At 33.3% G+C, this 22,394-nt stretch overlaps 1 long non-coding RNA gene across 1 annotated transcript; it reads left to right on the top strand.

The window, feature by feature from the left end:
• The first annotated feature begins 11,569 nt into the window (after positions 1-11,569).
• LOC149197357 (uncharacterized) lies at positions 11,570-12,076 on the top strand. Its single transcript, XR_016254182.1, has 3 exons — positions 11,570-11,608; positions 11,720-11,849; positions 11,972-12,076. It is a non-coding gene; the product is annotated as an uncharacterized LOC149197357 (long non-coding RNA).
• Positions 12,077-22,394: the final 10,318 nt, after the last annotated feature.

The raw sequence follows: 22,394 nt of genomic DNA, 5'->3' as shown, positions 1-22,394 counted from the left end.
TTCATCCAAAACTTCTAAAATGACCTCATCCGGAAGAGCTCCAAAGAGATCCATCTCCACACATATTCTTGCGAAGGAAGTGTACTTACCCTTCTTGGTGGCTTCAGAAGTTTTGACAAAATTCCCTAACTTGTTTCCTATAGCAGATAATGATTCTGTTTGCCAGTAATCAAGGGGTAACGAGTAGAGTCTTACCCAGACCGGGATAGAAGTGAATGTTTCTCTCTCAGGGACAAAGCTCATTATCGACAATCGCATATAAAGGCCTGCTGTTGCATAGAAGTAGGGCCCTCCTTCAAACACTTTGTCTTTGTCCTCAATATTTGTGAAGACTACCGTAAAGAAACCCTTAGACCCAAGATGTAGGTCAATGCTTCCTTTTGGTTTCCAGTTATATTTAATCCATGACTGTAAAGCTTTTTCTGTGGGCCATACTGCCATGAATTTACAAATGATAGCATATGTCCTCATGTGGTCTTTATGCGCTTGTAGAGTGGGATCATTTAAAACTACTCTGGGAGTGACCTCAGCTTTGGGTTTACATGGCCATTTTTGTGCTTTGTTATTCACTCCCTATTCCTTGTCTTCTTGCTCATTTTCCTTGTTGATGTTATTCTCCTTTGTCTTATTTGAATCTTGTTCCTCTTCTATAATCCTTGTCCCCTCACCTGAAGGACCTATGACACTCTCTAATGGTTTCTTTCCTCGACTAGCCATTGCCTGCCTATAGGAGGGAGTGGAGCTCCCTCCCCTGCGTGCTTCCATGGAAACTCCCGCAAACTCTTGCAAACCCTAACACTTCCAGGAAAATCCACGCAATTTTCGACTAATCACTAAATTTAGAATGCATGGCAGATTAGTCTATTCTTTCCCAATTCTCAACATGCTACAAATCTAATAAATTTTATACTTAATATTAATTTAAAATTTAAATATAATCCTAGTGTATTATGTATGGCATAAGAAAATAATATGAAGTGTTATCAACCAATTTCCTTCCTTATATTTATTTGTAGTCATCATTATGTTTTTTACCCTTTTGCATATATTGGGCCCTTCATTTTGAGCTTGTTGGAGCACGAACATTGGTGCAACACTAGGAATATGCCTCCTCCATTCGTTCTTAGTGTATTGTTTGGCTTTGAGAGCATCAGATTAGTCTTTTATAACCAACATCCATACTCAGTGTATTGTTTGGCATTCAAAGCATCAGATTAGTCATTTCTAACCAACATCCATATATTTTTTCTAGAATATTTCATTCCCTATAATTTTTTGGTATTTTTTCTCAAAAATTATATAGTAGAAAAGTTCTCGCATCACACATCAAACCAAAAGGATACAAAACAACACACACACTTCTATGTACAAGGTACAATCACAACTTAATCAAAACAATCATGTCAATGTGTGCCTATTTTGGACACAAGAAAAGCATTCCCGTACATGAACTCAGGGAGGAGTTGAGGTACCATGTGGTGTGCCATGATGGAGCCATGCCATACAAATTTTAACTATGAGACTCCTAAAGATTGATGATAACAAGGAAAACCTAGAATCATAAGGTTGTTAGGAATAACCAGAGGACATAAAAAGTGAGTGGTCTTGTGAGCTACTGTGGCTCCATGAAAAGGACTATGAAGACATAAAGGGGTGATAAGAAACTCATTGAATGATGGATGTGTGTTTGACAATTCACTGGAAAGTTCAACATTAGAAACCAAAAACGTTACTTGGTCCAAGGGTGACACTTCCAAGGATGGCTGAGAAAATGCCCCCTAGGTTAATTCGAGATTTAGTTTACCAATCTCTACTTTTTCCCATTTGGGGAGAGTAGAGGTATCAAGACACATAATCTCCCTAGGATTGTCAATAGGTGAATCCATGACCTCCATGATGAAATTTTCCATAGGAAATTTGTCATTAGGGAGTCATGTTCAATAGGCAGAGTGACAACCCATGTGGTAAAATGATCCTAGTAATATTCCAAGGGATCTACCCCTCTAATAGTAGTCAATAAGGATTTGCGCTACATGAGGCAGGACTGAAAATCCTCTAAGGAAGACATGACACATGATGCTTCAACTAACTCTTCAATAATACTATAATGTTGGGAAGCCCACGCATCAGGATTGTTTGTTAACTTTTGGAATACACTGTTAGGTGGGTGATATAGCAGTTCCATTGGCTTATCTGGTGTGAGAGATCTAGTGGAAGCAAAAGGGGTGGTCAAGTCCTTAGAAGTAGAACTTGACTCAGGAGGGTCATATGATTTTTCTCTCGTGGTAAAATAAATGTGAGAATTAACATGAGGACCTACGCATTGTTATTAGGACCATATTACCATTTCCCCACATTACCCATAGGAGGAGGTGGAGAATCTTGTACAACCATTTGTTGTTATGGCAACACTTTTGATGGATTTTACTCATTGTTAACTAGATTTATTATTTCTTTGTGACTAAAGTTGAAAAGTGGAAATACCAAATATTTAATAAATGAGTAAATATTATTTCAAGGGTGTTACCAAGCATATTGCTTGAGGTTGTATATGAGACAAGTATATATTGGTAGAAGAATAGAGATTGAAAGATAAAAAGTGTAGCAATAGGCATCAACATATAACATGAAAAATTTCAAACACTTTTCAATAGGAATTAACCACTAAAGGGAAATAAACATTGTCCATACAACATACGTGGGGAAAATATTTGCTTTGTAGGTGTTTTATTGAAGTGGCTTAGGAGCTTATACATGGACCATGAGAATTATCTTACACCTCTTTTAGGCCCTCAGGGACTAGTTTTCATCCTTGAAAAATGTTCAAGGGCCTAAGAACCATCCCTTAGATGGTCTCCATGAGCACCACTAGGCCAACTATTCACCTTAGAGGCATTGGGGGGTGGTTTTGTACCATGTGCATAGTCTGTATTATTACTAAGCCTTAAAAACCACTCGTACTAGGCCCTAGGATGATAATGGTGTTTCTCCTTAGATGATGTCCAAGGACCCAAACAAAGCCATCCTTGTGGGGCAAAATTATCCTCACATTAACACCCATACACCATCTATATACCTATGGTTTATAATGATGGAAAATAGTGCTCCCCATCACCTAATTGTGCAAAAATCCCCAACTAACCTAGATGCCATGTCAAACATGTCCTCTATATTAGCATATCAACCTACATTATCCATTAGCTCATGGAGATAGAGGGTTCAAGGACTCTCACTTGATGGTTGGGGACTATAGTCCATCGAGAGGTCAAATGTTGGGCTAACTGTGTTAAGGACACCTCGAGGTCAACCAACACTAATGCAATGTATTAGTTGTTGGTACATCAACCTATCAAAATGTCACAATATTGGGTAGTAGACATTAGTAAGTAGGACACTAGTCACCAACAAGAAACCTTGGTATCGATAGAGTAATGATGTGGTGAGTGGACGTGGATCCGGGGATACCACAGTCAATTGTGTGGCAGTTGATTTGACATGCTAACGTCTCATTATGATGTGGCACCAATGTGGGTCTAGATGACATGGCATACCAATGTGGCAAGTGATGTGGCATGTTGACATGGCAATGGAAGGTTGACTAGGCACCGAGGTGATGTCTAGGTGGTAACCATATAGTGATGATGTGGATGTTGGGCTTTTGGATGTTAATATATCAGCTAATTAGTATCAATGACACTCTTTAGCCTCTTCCGAGGGCCTGATTGCTTGATAGCCCGACCATTGGCCTTTCAAGATATCGAGTATTGAGACATTACGGCTTCAATCTACAAGCTCGTCTGTATGTTAGGTGTCGAGTATCGAGACAGTAAGTATGTATAGAGCATTAAGTGTCCTGGGGGATAGCAGCTTAGTGATCTGGCAGATGGATAAGGTAGATGATGGAAAGGTAACTGCGTTAATTGATGACCCATTGTTTGGTTATGTGAAGACCGAGTAAGAAAGTTTTAAACTAATGTGATATTTCCCAAGTGGTCGATAGTGGATATAATAGCCAAATTAATTGAATAGGTAAGATATCATGGAAGTTGATATGCCATTTTATAATGGTGACATGTGGGCAAAGGACTGCCACATGCTTGACAAGAAGCAAGTAAATATGTATAAGAGAGAAGTTACAATATAAACTTGAATAATACCAAAGGTCAAATAAAACACCTTTTCTTAGACGATACAAAATGAGAATTTGTAAACAAGAAACTAGGATCCCATCTTATTGTTTATATCATTACTAAAATGAACATGGCCTAATTATTTAATATCTCTTGTAATGGAACCAAAGTTATGTATCACATGAATAGTTATAGGTAAGAATTCCTATAAATGATCTTGATTACTATGTCACATATTGAAATCTTTAATTTCACAAATAGTTTCATCATTTGTAATAGATCAAATAACTATGAATTTAGGAAACACTTTTGATGGATTTTACTCATCGTTAACTAGATTTATTATTTCTTTGTCACTCAAGTTGAAAAGTGGAAATACAAAATATTTAATAAATGAGAGTAAATATTATTTCAAGGGTGTTACCAAACTTATTGCTTGAGGTTTTATATGAGACAAGTATATATTGCTAGAAAAATAGAAATAAAAAATAGTTAAGAAATTCCTAAATTCCTTATTTGAATAAAAAAAAATCTCTACTTTTAATTTTTTTAATAATTACTAAATTCTGTATTTGAAATAAAGAAAAATCTCTTCCTTTTTTCTTTTAATAATTACTAAATTTATTATTTAACATAAATAAAAAAATAAAAAATAGATTTTTCACTACATACATGTTGAAATTTTACTTACAATTCTAGGATCCCATCTTATTGTTTATATCATTGCTAAAATGAACATGGCCTAATTATTCAATATCTCTTGTAATGGAACCAAAGTTATGTATCACATGAATAGTTATAGGTAAGAATTCCTATAAATGATCTTGATTACTATGTCACATATTGAAATCTTTCATTTCACAAATAGTTTCATCATATGTAATAGATCAAATAACTATGACTTTACGCATCACTTTTGATGGATTTTACTCATTGTTAACTAAATTTATTATTTCTTTGTCACTGAAGTTGAAAAGTGGAAATACAAAATATTTAATAAATGAGAGTAAATATTATTTCAAGGGTGTTACCAAACTTATTGCATGAGGTTTTATATGAGACAAGTATATATTGCTAGAAAAATAGAGATAAAAAATAATTAACAAATTCCTAAATTCCTTATTTGAATAAAAAAAAATCTCTACTTTTAATTTTTTTAATAATTACTAAATTCTGTATTTGAACTAATTCCTTATTTGAAATAAGGAAAAATCTATTTTTTTTGTTCTTTTAATAATTACTAAATTTATTATTTAACATAAATAAAAAAAATTGAAAAATCTATTTTTTTTTCTTTTAATAATTACTAAATTTATTATTTAACATAAATAAAAAATAAAAAATAAAAATTAGATTTTTCATTACATGCGTATTGAACTTTTACTTACAATTCGATCCAATACTATTTTTTCCATATATAAAAAATATACATGATTTTTTAAAATTTCAAAATTTTCATTCATATACCCGATATCTATCTACATGCATGTTTTTGTCAGTAAATATAGGCTATTGAACTAGGTGAAAGTAGTTAGTAAACTAATTGAACTAGGTGAAAGTAGTTAGTAAACTAAGTGTTGATTCCCACTCCATATGATATCTAATATGATCTCATCAGATAGTTCGAGCTCTAATGAATTAATAAATATGACAGTTCTGAGCTGGTAAATTTACTTCCATTAATGCACCCAGCGAATCGTTAAAAGCAATAAGGTACGGAAGTTTATAGATTCACAAGCATGATATATAAATACAGGATTCTGTCTGATTTTCAGAAGAACAAATCTTCAAATTTACAAGCAGCACAAGTTTTTGGTTCAGATTTTTCCCTTTTGGAAGTGAGAGTTCATGCAAAATACAGGTTTTTTCCTACTTCTGATTGTAATTTTGATTATCTTTGTGCACTTTTTTTAACAGTTTCTGCCATGTCTTTTTAGTATACTCTCTTTTTCTGTTAATGAAAAATACTTTTACACAGAATTTGTCCATCCTGGGCTGTAATTATTTGCAATTTGCTTAGTTGATATAGGTTGGTTTGATCGCTTTGTTTAGTCCTATTAGTTGATACGCATGCAGATAGCCTCCCGGATTGTGCTGGAAAGCTGTGCAGTTTAGAGAGACTGGGCAATGAGACAGGATTTGGAATCATTACGGGCTTGATTTTGTACTGTGGTTTTAGAATTTCCTTGTTTTCTGCTTTCATTGAATAACAAATTTTGATTTGAAACTGAGCAACAGTGGGTATTTCCTCCCTCACTTTTTCTCCTGACAATTTCAAAGAGTCCTCAAAAAGATTTAGGGCATCAGCTACAGCCTCCCAGTCATCCAAGTTTCCATCCTCATCCTCACTTACAAACCCTGAATAGCTACTGCTACAAGCACGATATTTACCAATTGATCTATTGAGTTGTGGGATCAATAAATGACAACAATGACATAAAATATAGGAGTGACTGACATAAAATGTAGCAGGCATGAAATTTATAATTATGAATAAGTACGTTTCATAAGCTCACAGGAGATACCCCTGCTGGCTAAGCAACTGTTACTGCAAATATCTATTTCCCAGAGGATTTGTATTTGGCTCTAACTAAAACATATAGCCTAGCCCGTATACATGGGTGGGTTGAACATGTCTTTTGGAATTTGAAATCTAGGTGAGTGATAGCAACAGCCTAACTGCAACATATAGCCTAGCCCGTATACATGGGTGGGTTGAACATGTCTTTTGGAATTTGAAATCTAGGTGAGCGATAGCAACAGCCGGAGTTTAAATTCTTTTTTACCCTACTCAAATAGGCAACAATTGAGCTTGAATTTACTATTTTATATCTTTAAATCCTCCTTTACCCTTTGTTAAGGCTTTTGGTTATATCCCCCTTGAGTGGATTCGTTAGATGCAGAGGATTTCTGCCCCATTTTTCAAAAATTTCTCCCGTTCTTTTGGCGAGCTTCCAAATAATTGCGAGAGTCGTTTTTCACTCTGCTGTCTTTATAATTGCTCTTTCTTCATCTTTTTTTTTCTCTTGTTCCAGAAGGTCCGTGTCCTGGTTTATCTTTCAAATCTTTGATCTAAGGGAAGCTGGTTATTCCAGAAGATACTACATATTCTGGGGATTTAGATATTCCAAATCATTGCGAGAGTCGTTTTTCACTCTATTGTCTTTATAATTGCTCTTTCTTCATCTTTTTTTCTCTTGTTCCAGAAGGTCCTTGTCCCGTTTTATCTTTAAAAACTTTGATCTAAGGGAAGCTGGTTATTCCAGAGGAAGCTGGTTATTCCAGAAGATACTACATATTCTGGGGGATTTTGATCTAAAGGAAGCTGGTTATTCCGGAAGATACATATTCTGATCCCCAGAAGCTCCATTTTAATTTTTCTCTCACAGTAAAGCAAGGTGTAAGTCATTATAAGAAATCTCTGGGTATTGGGTGCTCCCTTTTTATTTAGCTTTGATTGGGTTTGAAGATTATGATTATGTGTACTTCTTTGCTCAATGTTCATGCATCCAATATCCACCAAGTGGGTATTAGATCTTGAAGGTCACCCTGCTTCTGGGACGCTCCTAATTGATCTCCATATTTGTTTGAGGTGTGTAATCCATTGCCTATCTACCTACAGATTTCAAGTATTCAGAAAGATGGCCTATGATATAGACAAGGATGCATCTACACAAAACAACGTATAGAGTAAGGCCACTGAGACCCTTCATCTGAAAAAAGCATACTAAGACCCTCAGAGGTTAATGTTTGACTCGTGGTTTTTGTGTTTGACTCTCTATTTAGCCAGTGGCTTTTTGTTAGTATTTGGATGGTTTGTAGAACTGCCCAGTTTTGACAACTTATTTTGTAATCTTTTACCGATTGATAAAATTTAAACTTGACAGAGTTGTGGGTAGGAATAGAATCATACTGAATGAATGTGAACAAGGTGCTCAATGATTGTTTTGATGTTGCTAATTTTTTTGGAACTAGTTTAAGTTTCAGCTTAATTTAACAAATAGTCAGATTAAAAGTTGGAAGTTGGATCCTCTTGGAGCATATATCTGGATCCACTTTACTTTGTGGATTGGTTAAAAGAAAATCATTGGAAAATAGGTCAAAGAGATACACCCTCGTTGATTAGATATGGGAAATATCTCAGAGCTATTAACACAGAATATGGTATCTTGGGTACCATTGTTGTTTTCAAATTTGCATCTGCTACAGTAGCAGTCATGAATGCCCATTCTTTCAACATCTGCTTCCTTTCTAAAAAGGGGTGGATTACAGAGATGTAAGGAAAAGTGATCTCATCACTAGCTTTCATATCCCTCACTGCAATCACGAACATGGAAAACTTATTAGTAAATGTAAGTGCCCATACTGCCAAAAGATCTAGGAGCCATTCTTGGTGCCATAATGACTGGAAAAATTACCAACTTCTAATCAAAAAGGTGTTAAGAAATATACACAATTGGTTGAACACGGAGTGAGAAGAAACATGTCCCATAGTGCAATAAATTAAAATGTCAAGAAGATGAAAACCTGTGTGAAAATGGTCAATATTAATACATTTTATGTGAGAGTTAAAATATCATATCTAGCATTTAATACAAATTTGTAAAGAATGAAAGTTGCAATTTACCAAAAAGTAAACTAGCTCTACCCCAACTTATCCTGAGTAATGGATTGTGCATAGCTCAGATTTTCATTACAGTAATTAAAAATTTAGAACAAAGCTAGAAGTAATCGTAAAATACACCATCCTAAATATGTGCAAGAATTTCAAATTCAGACAAAAACTACAACTGATCTAGAAAATGACCCACTAGCTAAGAATAAGCATATTTCTGTCCACAAGACCATCACTGACGTACACAGCCAAAACCAAAAATCTTAACATTTTTAAATGTCCATGAGACTTTAGTTTGTCTAATTAATGATATACATTAAACACTTGATCATGTATAATTTGAACTTGACATTGTAAGTCCTGCAAATTAGCACAAGTTCAGTATTGTACTTATGAAAAGAGAAGATAAGGTGTGGAATGTTAGTAGTTGCGTGCAAGACAAAACTACACTCGTAGTTTCCTACAAAGGATTCCCTTCTAATTTTTGCCATTGGACATTGTATCAACAAAATTATGTATGCAGATCATTTGCTTAAAACTTCAAATTTCAGATAATGTACACATAAAACAGAGAGAAAGAGATGATAATAATCAATGTTGAAAAAATCTACAAATTCTTCTGATATTTCCAATTTTTCTTGAGTTTTTCAGGGTGCCAATGTTTCCAATATGTTCTGAGCTTTCAGTCCAAGTTTATGTGTGCTGATATTTTCCAATGATTTCCAATATCTTCCTCTATATTTCAGATAAGTTTATTTCTGGAGCATTGGCAATATATTCCCTTTGCAAGACTGATAATAATATTAACTTTATTATTTGGAAAGTTCATCCATCCTTGTAGGGTTACATATGTTTTTAGATGTCAATATTGTATTCAATTGCAACTTCATAAAACTAACCTTTCAACTTCCAAACTTGACACCTTATATGCCTACCTAAAAAGCCATTGCTTATTACATGTATTAATTTACACAAGTCCTATAAAAAGGTGACCATCATAATCTATTAGTAATTACCCACCTTAATTCATACATAGTTAGCTAGTAGGACAACAAATAGTTAACTCCTCTGTTTCACCCATAGATCCAATTTAAGGCATTAATCTTATTGATTGGGTGAGGTATTCTAAAGGAATCTTCTCATAGCCATCAAGGAGGTAGCTGGGCTTAAAGACTGGGGATTTGGGTGACAGTGGGCCCTCATCTTGTGTGTGTCAGTCAGAGTAGGTTGCATGGACCTCAACAACCCTACTGATTTGATTAGAGATAGGGATAAAACTTTTTAAAGTGAGGGCATGCTGTATACCTCACCACATAATCTTTTAGACATTACATAATATAAATAAGCTATTTTTTCTGTAAGCTCATAATTTTGTAATAATGTTCTTGTCTTAGGTCTTTATAATACCATATTTTGATATCTGTAAAATGCCATTGTTGTGTAATAAGGGTATTATCACTTTTATTAGTAACTAGAGCTTTTAAGTTTTAGGGTTTCCACCTCATTTGGTATAAAGAGTCCCCTTTCATTTGTAACATTTATCATTTCAGAAATACAATCAAAAAGTTCCTTTGGAGAAGATTTGTCCATTAATCCTGATTTGCAAGTACAATCCACCCATTGGGTGTGCAGGTGCCTCCACTAGTTTCGTTCTTTTCTTTTTTCTATCTTTTGAGTTTCACTCCTATCATATTTCTGTTGTTATTTTCAGTTCCTTGGGTAGTTCCAATGATAGATTCTTTTTTGGATACAACCATACTGCATTCGATGTAGTACTTTGTCACACACTTGCATCTTTTCTCCTTCATTAGTTTTGCTATATTTTTATGATTAATAACTAGCTAGCAAGAAGTATGAATTTTGAATAAAATGGGGTTTTTCTAATCTGTTTGTGAGGAGTGTCAATTTCTGAAATAACAACTTATTTTTCTTTGCAGCTCCTGAAGGACTTCCCAAAGGATTTGGTGTCACTGAAAAGAACCCAGGTGCTTTGCTTTTACATTGGCCGACCTGATCTTTCTCTTCAGCTTGTAGAGCAGGTATTGCTTCCCCTTTCTGTCAGGTATATGTCTAATACGCATTCTGAAGACCTTGACGTGGTATATAAGTTTTAGAGACCTATTATATTTATTACTAATCTAATTGAATGGTATTTCAAAAAACATATGGTGTATCTCATAAAAGATGCATGATGATTCAATTTTCTCATACGGGGTTTTCTATGGAATTGAAAATTGCTTTGGTGAGCAGTTAAGAAAGATATTCTTTCATTTCCTTCTAGGTTTTTTTATCTACTATGCATGCCAGAAAAGAATTAAACAATCAATAGAAGTTAGCCTGTAACAAGAGTCAGGACATTTCTCTTACACTCTACCTTTCAATCTGAAAATTATATGTTTAGAAGAGTCTGAGATTTTCTATTCATAGATTCTCACTTATCAAGGCAGGTTTTGCCAGCAAATCGAGGTGAAAACTATATATATGGAATGCTTTCATTTTCTTTACTAGAGGTTGGGTGAATGGGGGATGCAGAATTGGCTTCAAGGAAAGGCTTGACAATCAAAAGTGATGACCCATGGTCTCAGCATGCGGTGTGTGCCACAAAATAGCAGACACTTAGCATGCTGTATTTTAAATTTTATCCAAGATTGATGGCTTATTTTTTGCATTGCATTTGAAAAATAGTATTTTGTTTTGGTTGGGGGCACCTACTTTATTTGTGTTAATCATTTTACAACATGTCTTTGATCTCCATTAGTTTTTGGTACAGCTATGTCATGTGTTTCATCATGAATGTCGCTTTAAGGAGGTAGTCCAATTTATGAACATGTTTGGATTCATGGAATGCTTGCTGTTCATTCATGTGAAGTAGTCTTTTCCCTCTTCTATCACTGTTCAGTGATCCATACATTACAGATGGTAGGTAGTTTGCAAAGTGGGTTCGATCAAGAACTGACATATTTTAGGGTGCCAGGTATACTCACAATTGGTGGCATCTAGCGTTATGTTACTTGGAAGGCCATGCACATTTGAGTAAAGTGCTCCATATATATGACTCCCATATCTTGGCTTCTTTGCAAAGAGAGAATGTTGATCCTTCACAAGTCATGATTACAATAACCTTTCTCCATTTTTGCTAAATTGGGAGAGTGACCTGGTCTAATATATTCTTAAGATTACTTGCTCTTGGTTTTCATTTGCAATCGGCTGTCTTTTGGGTTCTCAGGTTTACTTGAATGCTCTAGGGTTGCTGTTGAATATTCATGTGCATGGACATTCTGGTATTATTGATGATAGAATGAGAGATCTTTCATATCACCTTCTGGATCAAGTGAGTACTTACAATCATGATATACATATTGGAAATGCATGGTCCAAAAGGTTTATGCTGATGTCTGATAAGTTAATTGCTTCACCTTGTCCTATCTTATTCTAAATAAATGTGATTTAAAACACTAGATGAGATTATGACTATAACAGACATTTACTTATGCATATTTGACTTCATGATTCATATATTGAACCAAACAATCAAATGGGATTGACATGTAAATATCAGAAAGAATTATATAGCCATACACGACAATCACCAAAGAAAGGGGCTTTTTAGAAACATGGGATAAATAGATTACAAATGGATGAAAAGACTATTGTTTGAGTGAGAAGTTAAGAATGATTTAAGTGTTACAACCCAAAAACCTCAGTCAATATTAAATTGACATCATGAAGTAAGAAGAGGTAGTAGAGAACATCTAGAAAAGCATAAATATTTACATAAGAAAGACACGTTATCCAAGATAAGAAAGGCTGACTCAGACCAAAAATGCAGCTTGCAATGAATTGTGATCAAGGCTGGCATCAAATCATAGTGCTAAAATTGAGATGACCAGGGAAGAAGCTCCAGTCACTGGACAATGTAAAACATGGCTAACAACCATGAATGCAACTTCTAAAGTGAATATTATCAGAATACATTTCCACAACATACGTTTATGAACACCCAACTGCCAAAGTGATACTAGTAGATCATGAAAAACATGAAATCTGGAGAAGTAATTGCACTCAAAATTTTGTGTCTATGCAATATATTAAAATACAAAACACATTTAATAATAAAGGAGACTAGAAGCAACTAATAGTTTGAGTTGGTAGCAGGTAGCTCTTTAAAGCCGAGACATGAACAACATCCCTAAACTGATATGGTCTAGAGCCTCTCCTTCTTTCATGGTGTCCGCAATAGGATTACAGAACAGAACCAGATCTCCTGCTATGCAATCCTGTGTAATAAACAATCCCTGTCCAAACAATATTTGTCATGTGTGACTGTTGTTCACATCACAACCACAAAACAAAAGTTTTCCACTCAGGATGTCGTATCTGGTAATTCTCGATAAAATCTTAATCTAGAGAGTGAAAAACAGTCACACATGACGTGTACTTCTCATTCACAGTATGCCCATAAAGGCAAATCGTCTGTGCGGTCAAGGAATATGGTGTTGAAGAGTAGACTCGCGGCTTTTGCAGGATTGTTATATCTAGAGAAAACCCTTTGGTATCTCATCATCTAGATTTCTTAAATTCTATGGAGAGAACCATCATCTGAGCAGCGGATATTATTCTTCATTGAGTATTGATGTTATAGATAAATACCCAATTTTGTTAAGTAATATTGAAAATTCTAAGAATTTGAGCCATTGGAAACCTAATGGAACAACCTAAGAATGATTTGGAGAAGGGAATAGATGAGAATGGTAATTTAAGGCAACCCTTGCTGCATCATGGTACTAAGCACAACAAAATAAGGAAACATAGGAACAAAGGCAAGAAAGATTCTGATGCACAGGGGAGTGCTGCAACTGCTGTTTTCTGTACCGCAATTGTGGCCTTGGGGCCTCTACAATTTGGGTTCTGTGTAAGTGTGTTGAACCATTATATTCTTATTTGGATAAGAGAGAGAGAGAGAATTTTGTAGATTCAGATAATAATGGAATCCTAGCAAATAGTGGGTGGGTAGTTAAGCTATATGCTTTTAGGCACTTTTCATCTGGTTGTCTGTGCCAGGGACCCTTCAATAAAGATGCAGTTTGAGTCTGTATCATGGATAGTTACTTTAAAACCCAACTCAATTAAATTCATGTACTAACATCACTCGGATTTATGCATCTCATGCACTGTAATGGATGGAATTGCATTTAAAAGAATCACAAATTAGAATCGTGAATGGTTTTGTGGATTTTAATTGTGTAGTAGAATATCTATCTCTGATACCCATTTTACTGATCCTTCATTTTGCCTGTCAAGCTAAGCTAATGTTCAAGTTAAGTTAAATATTTTGATTGGAGAGGGTACGAAACTAATTACAAGATTCGATTTTCAATCGTGCTTCCTTCAGCCAAGATTCATCTGATACCTTGATTTCTATGGGACCTACAAAACCAGAGCTGCAGTGCTCCATTTTCATTCTCGGCTGAGAAAGAAACCGCTTGAATTGCTGGCGGAATTTCAGAATTTTAAATTTAAATGGTTGAAATTACATTATAATGCATTTAATATTTATAATATGGATGACCCTTTCCAAATTTATACCTCCCACTATATATTAAATATTATTCATCAAAATACACTCCCTTAAAGAATGCCAAGAAATCACCACCTAGTAATTTTGAAACTTGATGGGGTGTTATAATGGGAATTAAATGGATCCTATTGGATTTGATGTGCCCTCTCACCGCCTCCTTCCTATTCATGCCACCACATCATAGTGAATTTATGGGACCTCGCCTCCCAAGGAGTGTAGAAGAAGCCCTTTGGCATGATTTTTATTTTTTTCTGCTCATCTACATGAATTGGGTTCACTCCAATATGCTCTTCATCCTTGGCCACTAGCTCAAGATTTAGTTAACACTTTGACACCTACTCCTATTGCTTCCCTTGCCCACCATGCACTCACATTCCTATTTCTTTCTTGGGTGGGTTTCCTTTTGTCTACTTCATTGGTTCCCCCCCTCCCTTAGCGACTTTTTCTGATGGAAAAGGCTTAGCCCCGAGCTCGTCCTTGGTGCAACTTGCTTAGAAAGTTATCACGACCTATATTTTTCATAACTGTCTCATGTAGCTTCCCTCCCATCCCTGTGTTAGACTTTGTGACATCTTGCTACCTCCAACAACCATGACTCATTAGCGAGCTCTTTGCCAACATGGAAATGGTGGTCATGGCACTTTAGGGGGCTCTCAAGCATGACTGTGAGTAGAATCTCTAGCCTCAAACTTCCATGCTTATAAGCCTCTAGACATTCAAGAGGAAATGGTTATGTGAATGACGTATTGTGTGTGAGGAAGTCTAGTGTTCAAATCTCTCTAATTTACATTTATGTGCTAAAAAGACATACATACACGACTAGAGTTTATAATGATAGCGATTGGAATTGATCCTATCTAGGTCACACGGGTATGAGGTCTAGTGTTCATTTCTCTCTAATTTTCTTTTATGTGCTAAAAAAACATACATATGCCACTAGAATTTATAATGATAATGATTTAAATCAATCCTATCTATGTCACATGAATATGAGATCATATCCGTACCACATAAGTATGAGATTAACCCGTTACCAATTTCTCTAATTTCTCTAGATATCAAAATAAATTACAAATTTTATTAAAAAATTATAGTATATTTATTTTATTATATTTATAAAATAGAAAATTCTGATTCTACGTAACATATACACGGAGAGATCAAAATGCACACATATAACTAACCATGTTAAATTTCATGTGAAGTACACTATTATTAAGGTTCAACCCATAAGTTTTAGGTGTATAGGTCCATCATGTAACATCAAATGACGAGTTGCATGGTCCCATGCTTCGAGGATCACCCATGCCTAAAAGTAATTCCTAACATATGTGGCTATCTTCTTACTCCAAGCCTTCCGATCTCTATGCCTAGAGTAATTTCCACTTTTCTAGGACTATTTCAATGGTTGATCATTTCAAAAAATTCTAATAAGATTCCCACTCATAGTATAGAGAAATAATCCAAAATCAAAATTTGAAAATAGCCTAATTATATATCTTTTTAATGCCTAACTACATTTTTTCTTATGGCCATTTCTTTACCGTAAGATTAATAAAGATAAATGGTTAAAATTAGAGAAAGTTTAGAGTTGTAATCAAGGGGAATTGAATATTGTTATACTCCAGCAAAAATATTTTAAAGATATAATATTTATTAATAAAAGGTATAAGAAAAGTAATGTTTTATTAAAAAAATAGTTTTAAAATGAAAAATTATTATAAATAAATATTTGTTATATTTTATTATTTATGGGTCGTGTATAAAAGTGGGTTTGGTTTTGTAAGGTGGTCAAGGTTTGAAATTTGTGGTAGTTGAGAGGAGAAACCATAAAAAATATCAACCTTGTTAAGGGTTGGTATGATCTAGATCAGGGGCAGTACATAAGTGCTTTTCACGGTTTATATACCCATGGGTCACAATTTCTTAGACCAAAAACTAATCCCTAAAGTAATAGACATGCTAAGAACCCCACACACACATATAATATTGTGTGTGTGTGTTAACATGTCCATTACTTAAGGGATTAGAGTATGGTCTAAGAAATTGCAACCCATGGTTCTTTAAACTGTAAAAATCACTAAGGTATTGCACCTGATCTCGGCCATACCAATCCTTAAAATGGTTGGTTTTTTATGGTCTATGGTTTGACCCAGAGGGGTTTTGAATCTTGAATCTCATAGTTTACATAATACTTCATAACATGACAACTGCTAATTGAATTGCCCCCACAAGCATGTTTTATTAAGATATAAGAGTTTTTTTATTTTATTTCATATATATATATATATATATATATATATATATATATATATATATATATATATATATATATATATATGTATATATATATAGATATATATGTATATATATATATATATATATATATATATTTTAATGGGTGAAAAAATAAGACAGACAACATAGTTTAAAATGAAATTTGGTGTAGCTATGTAATTTTTACTATATTTTCTTAGAGTTAAATAATCTCTTGAATGATAATTAGAATCATGATTGACAATTTGCTTATGTTTACATGGACTTAAAAAAGTCTTAAACGTAAATTAAATTTCTTATACTACAATTTTTGTCTAACCATGATTCAAATTTCCAGGAAAAAAAATTTTGTTAACTAAAAAGTAAGACTCTTTATCTAAATTATTGATAAGAATCATCTAAGCCCTCAAATTAAAATCTTCTAAACTATTTTGAGCCTACAAAGGGATCAAATTTCTAAGGTGCATGCTTTTCGTTTAAATCCATCTTAACTCTAGATTTAGTGAGCATAGAGGGGGATTTAATTTCTTGATGATAATGTTAGAGTTTGTTCTATTTGTAGAGTTTGGGAAATCATACAAAGACCCAGGATTTCACATGCATGAGAGAGACAATTTACTTGATGTGGTTTATAAACATGTATATGCATCTCCTTGATGGGGAGGAGTAAGTGGAGGGATATGGAGATGAGTATGAGATTGTTTTGTGTGAGAAATCCATCACAACTTGCTAGATTTCTCACTGTACAATGTTTTTATGTGCTTGAGTTTGTGCTAAAAGGAAATCTAACACATGTTAGGTTTTCTTTTACATTGCAATGTTGTTAATCTAGCACACATTAGACTTATTTAGTCCTAAAATTTTGTTATGTTCTTGTGTTTGTGCTAGAAGGAAATATAACATCTGTTAGATTTCTTTAAAATTTAGATGTGCTTGTGTTTGTGTTGGAAGAAAATTTAACACAAACTAGATTTCTTATACTATACAATGTTGTTGTTGGCAACATGCTTGTATTTGTGGTAGACATAAATCTAGCACTTGCTAGATTTCTCAATTTACAATGTTTCTATGTGCTCAAGTTTGCGCTAAAAAGAAATCTAACACATTTTAGATTTTATTTTACATTGCAATGTTGTTAATTTAGCACCCATTAGAGTTATTTAGTCCTACAATGTTGTTATGTTCTTGTGTTTGTGCTCGAAGGTAATATAACATGTGTTAGATTTCTTTCAAATTAAAATGTGCTTATTTGTGTTGGAAGAAAATTTAGTACAATTTATAATTCTTGTACTCTACAATGTTGTTGTTGGCAATGTGCTTGTATTTGTGGTAGACATAAATCTAACACTTGCTAGATTTCTCATTCTACAATTTTTCTATGTGCTTGAGTTTGCACTAAAATGAAATCTAACAGATGTTAGATTTTCTTTTACATTGCAATGTTGTTAATCTAGCACACATTAGACTTATTTAGTCCTACAATGTTGTTATGTACTTGTGTTTGTGATAGAAGGAAATATAGCACGTGTTAGATTTCTTTCAAATTTAAATGTGCTTGTGTTTGTGTTGGAAGAAAATTTAACACAAGCTAGATTTCTTATACTCTATAATGTTGTTGTTGGCAACGTGCTTGTATTTGTGGTAGACATAAATCTAACACTTGCTAGATTTATCACTCTACAATGTTTCTATGTGCTTGAGTTTGCGTTAAAAGGAAATCTAACACATGTTAGATTTTCTTTTACATTGCAATATTGTTAATCTAGCACACATTAGACTTATTTAGTCCTACAATGTTGTTATGTATTTATGTTTGGGCTAGAAGGAAATATAGCATGTGTTAGATTTATTTCAAATTTAAATGTGCTTGTGTTTGTGTTGGAAGAAAATTTAACATAAGCTAGATTTCTTATACTCTACAATGTTGTTGTTGGCAACATTCTTGTATTTGTGGTAGACATAAATCTAACACTTGCTAGATTTCTCAATCTACAATGTTTCTATGTGCTTGAGTTTGCGCCAAAAGGAAATGTAAAACATGTTAGATTTTCTTTTACATTGCAATGTTGTTAATCTAGCACAAATTAGACCTATTTAGTCATAAAATGTTGTTATGTTCTTGTGTTTGTGCTAGAAGGAAATATGACATGTGTTAGATTGCTTTCAAATTTAAATGTGCTTGTGTTTGTGTTGGAAGAAAATTTAACACAAGACAGATTTCTTATACTCTAAAATGTTGTTGTTGGAAACATGCTTGTATTTGTGGTAGACATAAATCTAGCACTCGCTATATTTCTCAATCTACAATGTTTCTATGTCCTTGAGTTTGCGCTAAAATGAAATCTAACACATGTTAGATTTTCTTTTACATTGCAATGTTGTTAATCTAGCACACATTAGACTTATTCAGTCCTACAACGCTGTTATGTTCTTGGGTTTGTGCTCGAAATATAACATGTGTTATATTTGTTTCAAATTTAAATTTGCTTGTGTTTGTGTTGAATAAAATTTAACACAAGCCACATTTCTTATACTCTACAATGTTGTTGTTGGCAACATGCCTGTATTTGTGGTAGACATAAATTTAGCACATGCTAGATTTCTCACTCTACAATGTTTCTATGTGCTTGAGTTTGTGCTAAAAGGAAATCTAACACATGTTAGATTTTCTTTTATGTTGCAATGTTGTTAATCTAGCACACATTAGACTTATTTAGTCCTACAATGTTGTTAAGTTCTTGTGTTTGTGCTAGAAGGAAATATAACATGTGTTAGATTTCTTTCAAATTTAAATGTGCTTGTGTTTGTGTTGGAAGAAAATTTAACACAAGCTAGATTTCTTATACTCTACAATGTTGTTGTTGGCAATGTGCTTGTATTTGTGGTAGACATAAATCTAGCACTTACTAGATTTCTCACTCTACAATGTTTCTATGTGCTTGAGTTTGCGCTAAAAAGAAATCTAACACATGTTAGATTTTATTTTACATTGCAATGTTGTTAATCTAGCACACATTAGACTTATTTAGTCCTACAATGTTGTTATGTTCTTGTGTTTATGCTCGAAGGAAATATAACATGTGTTAGATTTATTTCAAATTAAAATGTGCTTGTGTTTGTGTTGGAAGAAAATTTAACACAATCTAGAATTCTTATACTTTACAATGTTGTTGTCGGAAGCATACTTGTATTTATGGTAGACATAAATCTAGCACTTTCTAGATTTCTCATTCTACAATGTTTCTAGGAGCTTGACTTTGCACTAAGAGGAAATCTAACACATGTTCTACATTTGATTAGCTATTATTGTGAGTTCTACACTTGTTATTGTTCTTGTTCATTTTGTTACACATATAATGATGCGAGTAGTTATAGTATTTATAAATTCATATTTTCTTCAATAATTCGAAACTGTGATAATACTTTTTTACTTTATTTTCAGAAACCATGGACTATGAAGCTAGTGAGAATTCAAAGGAAGCATCCAAGGAAAAAGGAAGTTCAAGAAACACGACACCAAATTCTTTAAATGGTATGAAAATTTTAAATTAGTTTATACTTTGTTACAATCATTAGACATTATGTTAATAACTGGTTGTTGATTAATAAAAACCATGGAAATAGCCTTAGGAGTGGTGTTTTAATGAGGACAACCCATACCAACATGAGTAATTTTTTTTTTCCCGAGCAATTTTAGCTAGGTGATAACTATTGGTGTCATATAGTAAACTTGCATAACATATGTACTTATTTATTATTGTGCGTGTAAATGGAAATCATGTATTATAAGGTTGTTTAATAATATTTGGTATTTCATGTCTTCCATATTTTTTTTTCTAGAAACTGTGGAAATTGGTGTGTGTGAAATTCGAAGTAAAGTAGTGAAGAGAAAAATAAAAACAAGTGATATACAAACGATGCCTCCTTCAACTGGTATGGTGGTTTTATATTTTTTGTACTTTTTTAGAAATGGTTGGATTAGGTGGTTTCTTTTCCTAGCAATTTTACCCAGGTGATAACTTTTGGTGTCATATAGTAAACTTGCATTAAAATATGTACTCATTTATTATTGTGCATGTAAATGGAAATCATGTATTATAAGGTTGTTTAATAATATTTGGTATTTTATGTATTCCATAATTTTTTTTTTCTAGAAACTGTGGAATCTGGTGTGCCTGAAATTCGAAGTAAAGTAGTGAAGAAGAAACAAAAAATAAGTGATATACAAACGATGCCTCCTTCAACTGGTATGGTGGTTTTATATTTTATGTACACTCTCTTAGAAATGGTTAGATTAGGTGATTTTTCAATATTTAAAAGAACATTATGTGACAATATTTGAAATTATATTTTCATTTTGATTCATGCAAATATTTTTTTGTTGTTATTTGTAGAATTGGTTGGCCCTAAAGCAAATGAAATGTTACAACTATCACTTAAGAAAAAGAAAAGTTATTCAACTCAAATGGCAGTATCAATAACACCTTCTACTTCTACTTTTGAAATGATTAAAAAATACAATACATCTAATAAATATGAGTTTGTGCAAGATTGGTACATCCAAATAGAAGCTCCCCTCAATATGTTTCTTGATTTGTATCTATTTGGATCAATGGATGGAAAAGAACCAGAGATGTTAGGAATAATAATTAATTGCTATGCTTGCAATGAAAATGACATTGACTTTCAAGTGGAAATGATTAAAGAAAATGAGGTAAAATTAATTTCATGTCAAGTCGAGTATACAAATTTTAGACTAGATTTGATTGAAGCTTCAAGTACTGATTCAACAAATACGATAAAGAATTCAATGTTCAAGTTGGATAACTATGAGAGCTTATCTAAATATGGACTAAATAGTTGCGCAGATGTTTTAAAACGCATCGCCACCGTTCTGAGATATCGCTTTGTAAGAAGTAAAAAAACATCATATGTACTTCTTCATTTACAACAAAAAGGCAAATTTCTTGATAAAATACCAGATGATAAACTTGATTCTCAATTACTTGATTTGAGAAGAGTATATTTATCTGATTTGGAGGAGAACATAACAGAAAGTGAATTCAAGCCTACTACAGAATTTCAAAAAACTAGGAAAGTTGAATATGAGACAACAAACCTTGCAAATCAATGTGATGAGATTCATGAAGCCTTCAAGCATTGCTATCTATTTTCAAACTCCTTTAGTAGAAAAGTGGCTGTTGAAAGATGTATAGAAGCCCCCAAAGTGTTCAAATTAAGATCACAAGATGATTTAAATGTTCAAGTATTAGTGAAATCATTCCTAGAAAATTTTCAAACCTCATTACCTTATGCTCTTCTGATTCCATTTGACATCAATGAGTCTGATCCATTGGTAAACTCTATCAAAATTATAAATGAGACAGATCTAAATTCCAAGAATATCAATTTTTGGATAGTTGATGGTCAACACACCATTCAAGCAGTGAAAAGAATTTTAACAAATCCTAAATATAATGTATCTACAGAAGCGAAAAAAAATATAAAAAACGTAATGCTCGATTCTTGCATCCATCAGTTGAACCCACTGAGGTGATCCACATTTGTTGTTAATTAAATTCTGCAAATAAGGTGTTCTTCAAAACTCCATTTATCGATTGTGTGCGGTCAGCAAGGCATTTCTTAATTGCCAATGACAAATTAAAGAAAAGGAGGATTGGATGTTCTGAGACGACTGAAGACAAGGTATGTAATTTTAGTTATTTTTACATTTAACATTTTATTATTGTATCTATTTTTATTGTAGATAAATGACTAAAGTTGATAATAAGTC

This window comes from Pinus tabuliformis, chromosome 2_2 (assembly GCF_031772625.1).
Source record: "Pinus tabuliformis cultivar Carrire ecotype Pingquan chromosome 2_2, CPIR1, whole genome shotgun sequence".
In the NCBI taxonomy this organism is placed as follows: domain Eukaryota; kingdom Viridiplantae; phylum Streptophyta; class Pinopsida; order Pinales; family Pinaceae; genus Pinus; species Pinus tabuliformis.
Note: the sequence above shows the minus strand (reverse complement) of the source record. Positions and strands in the feature narration are given on the sequence as shown.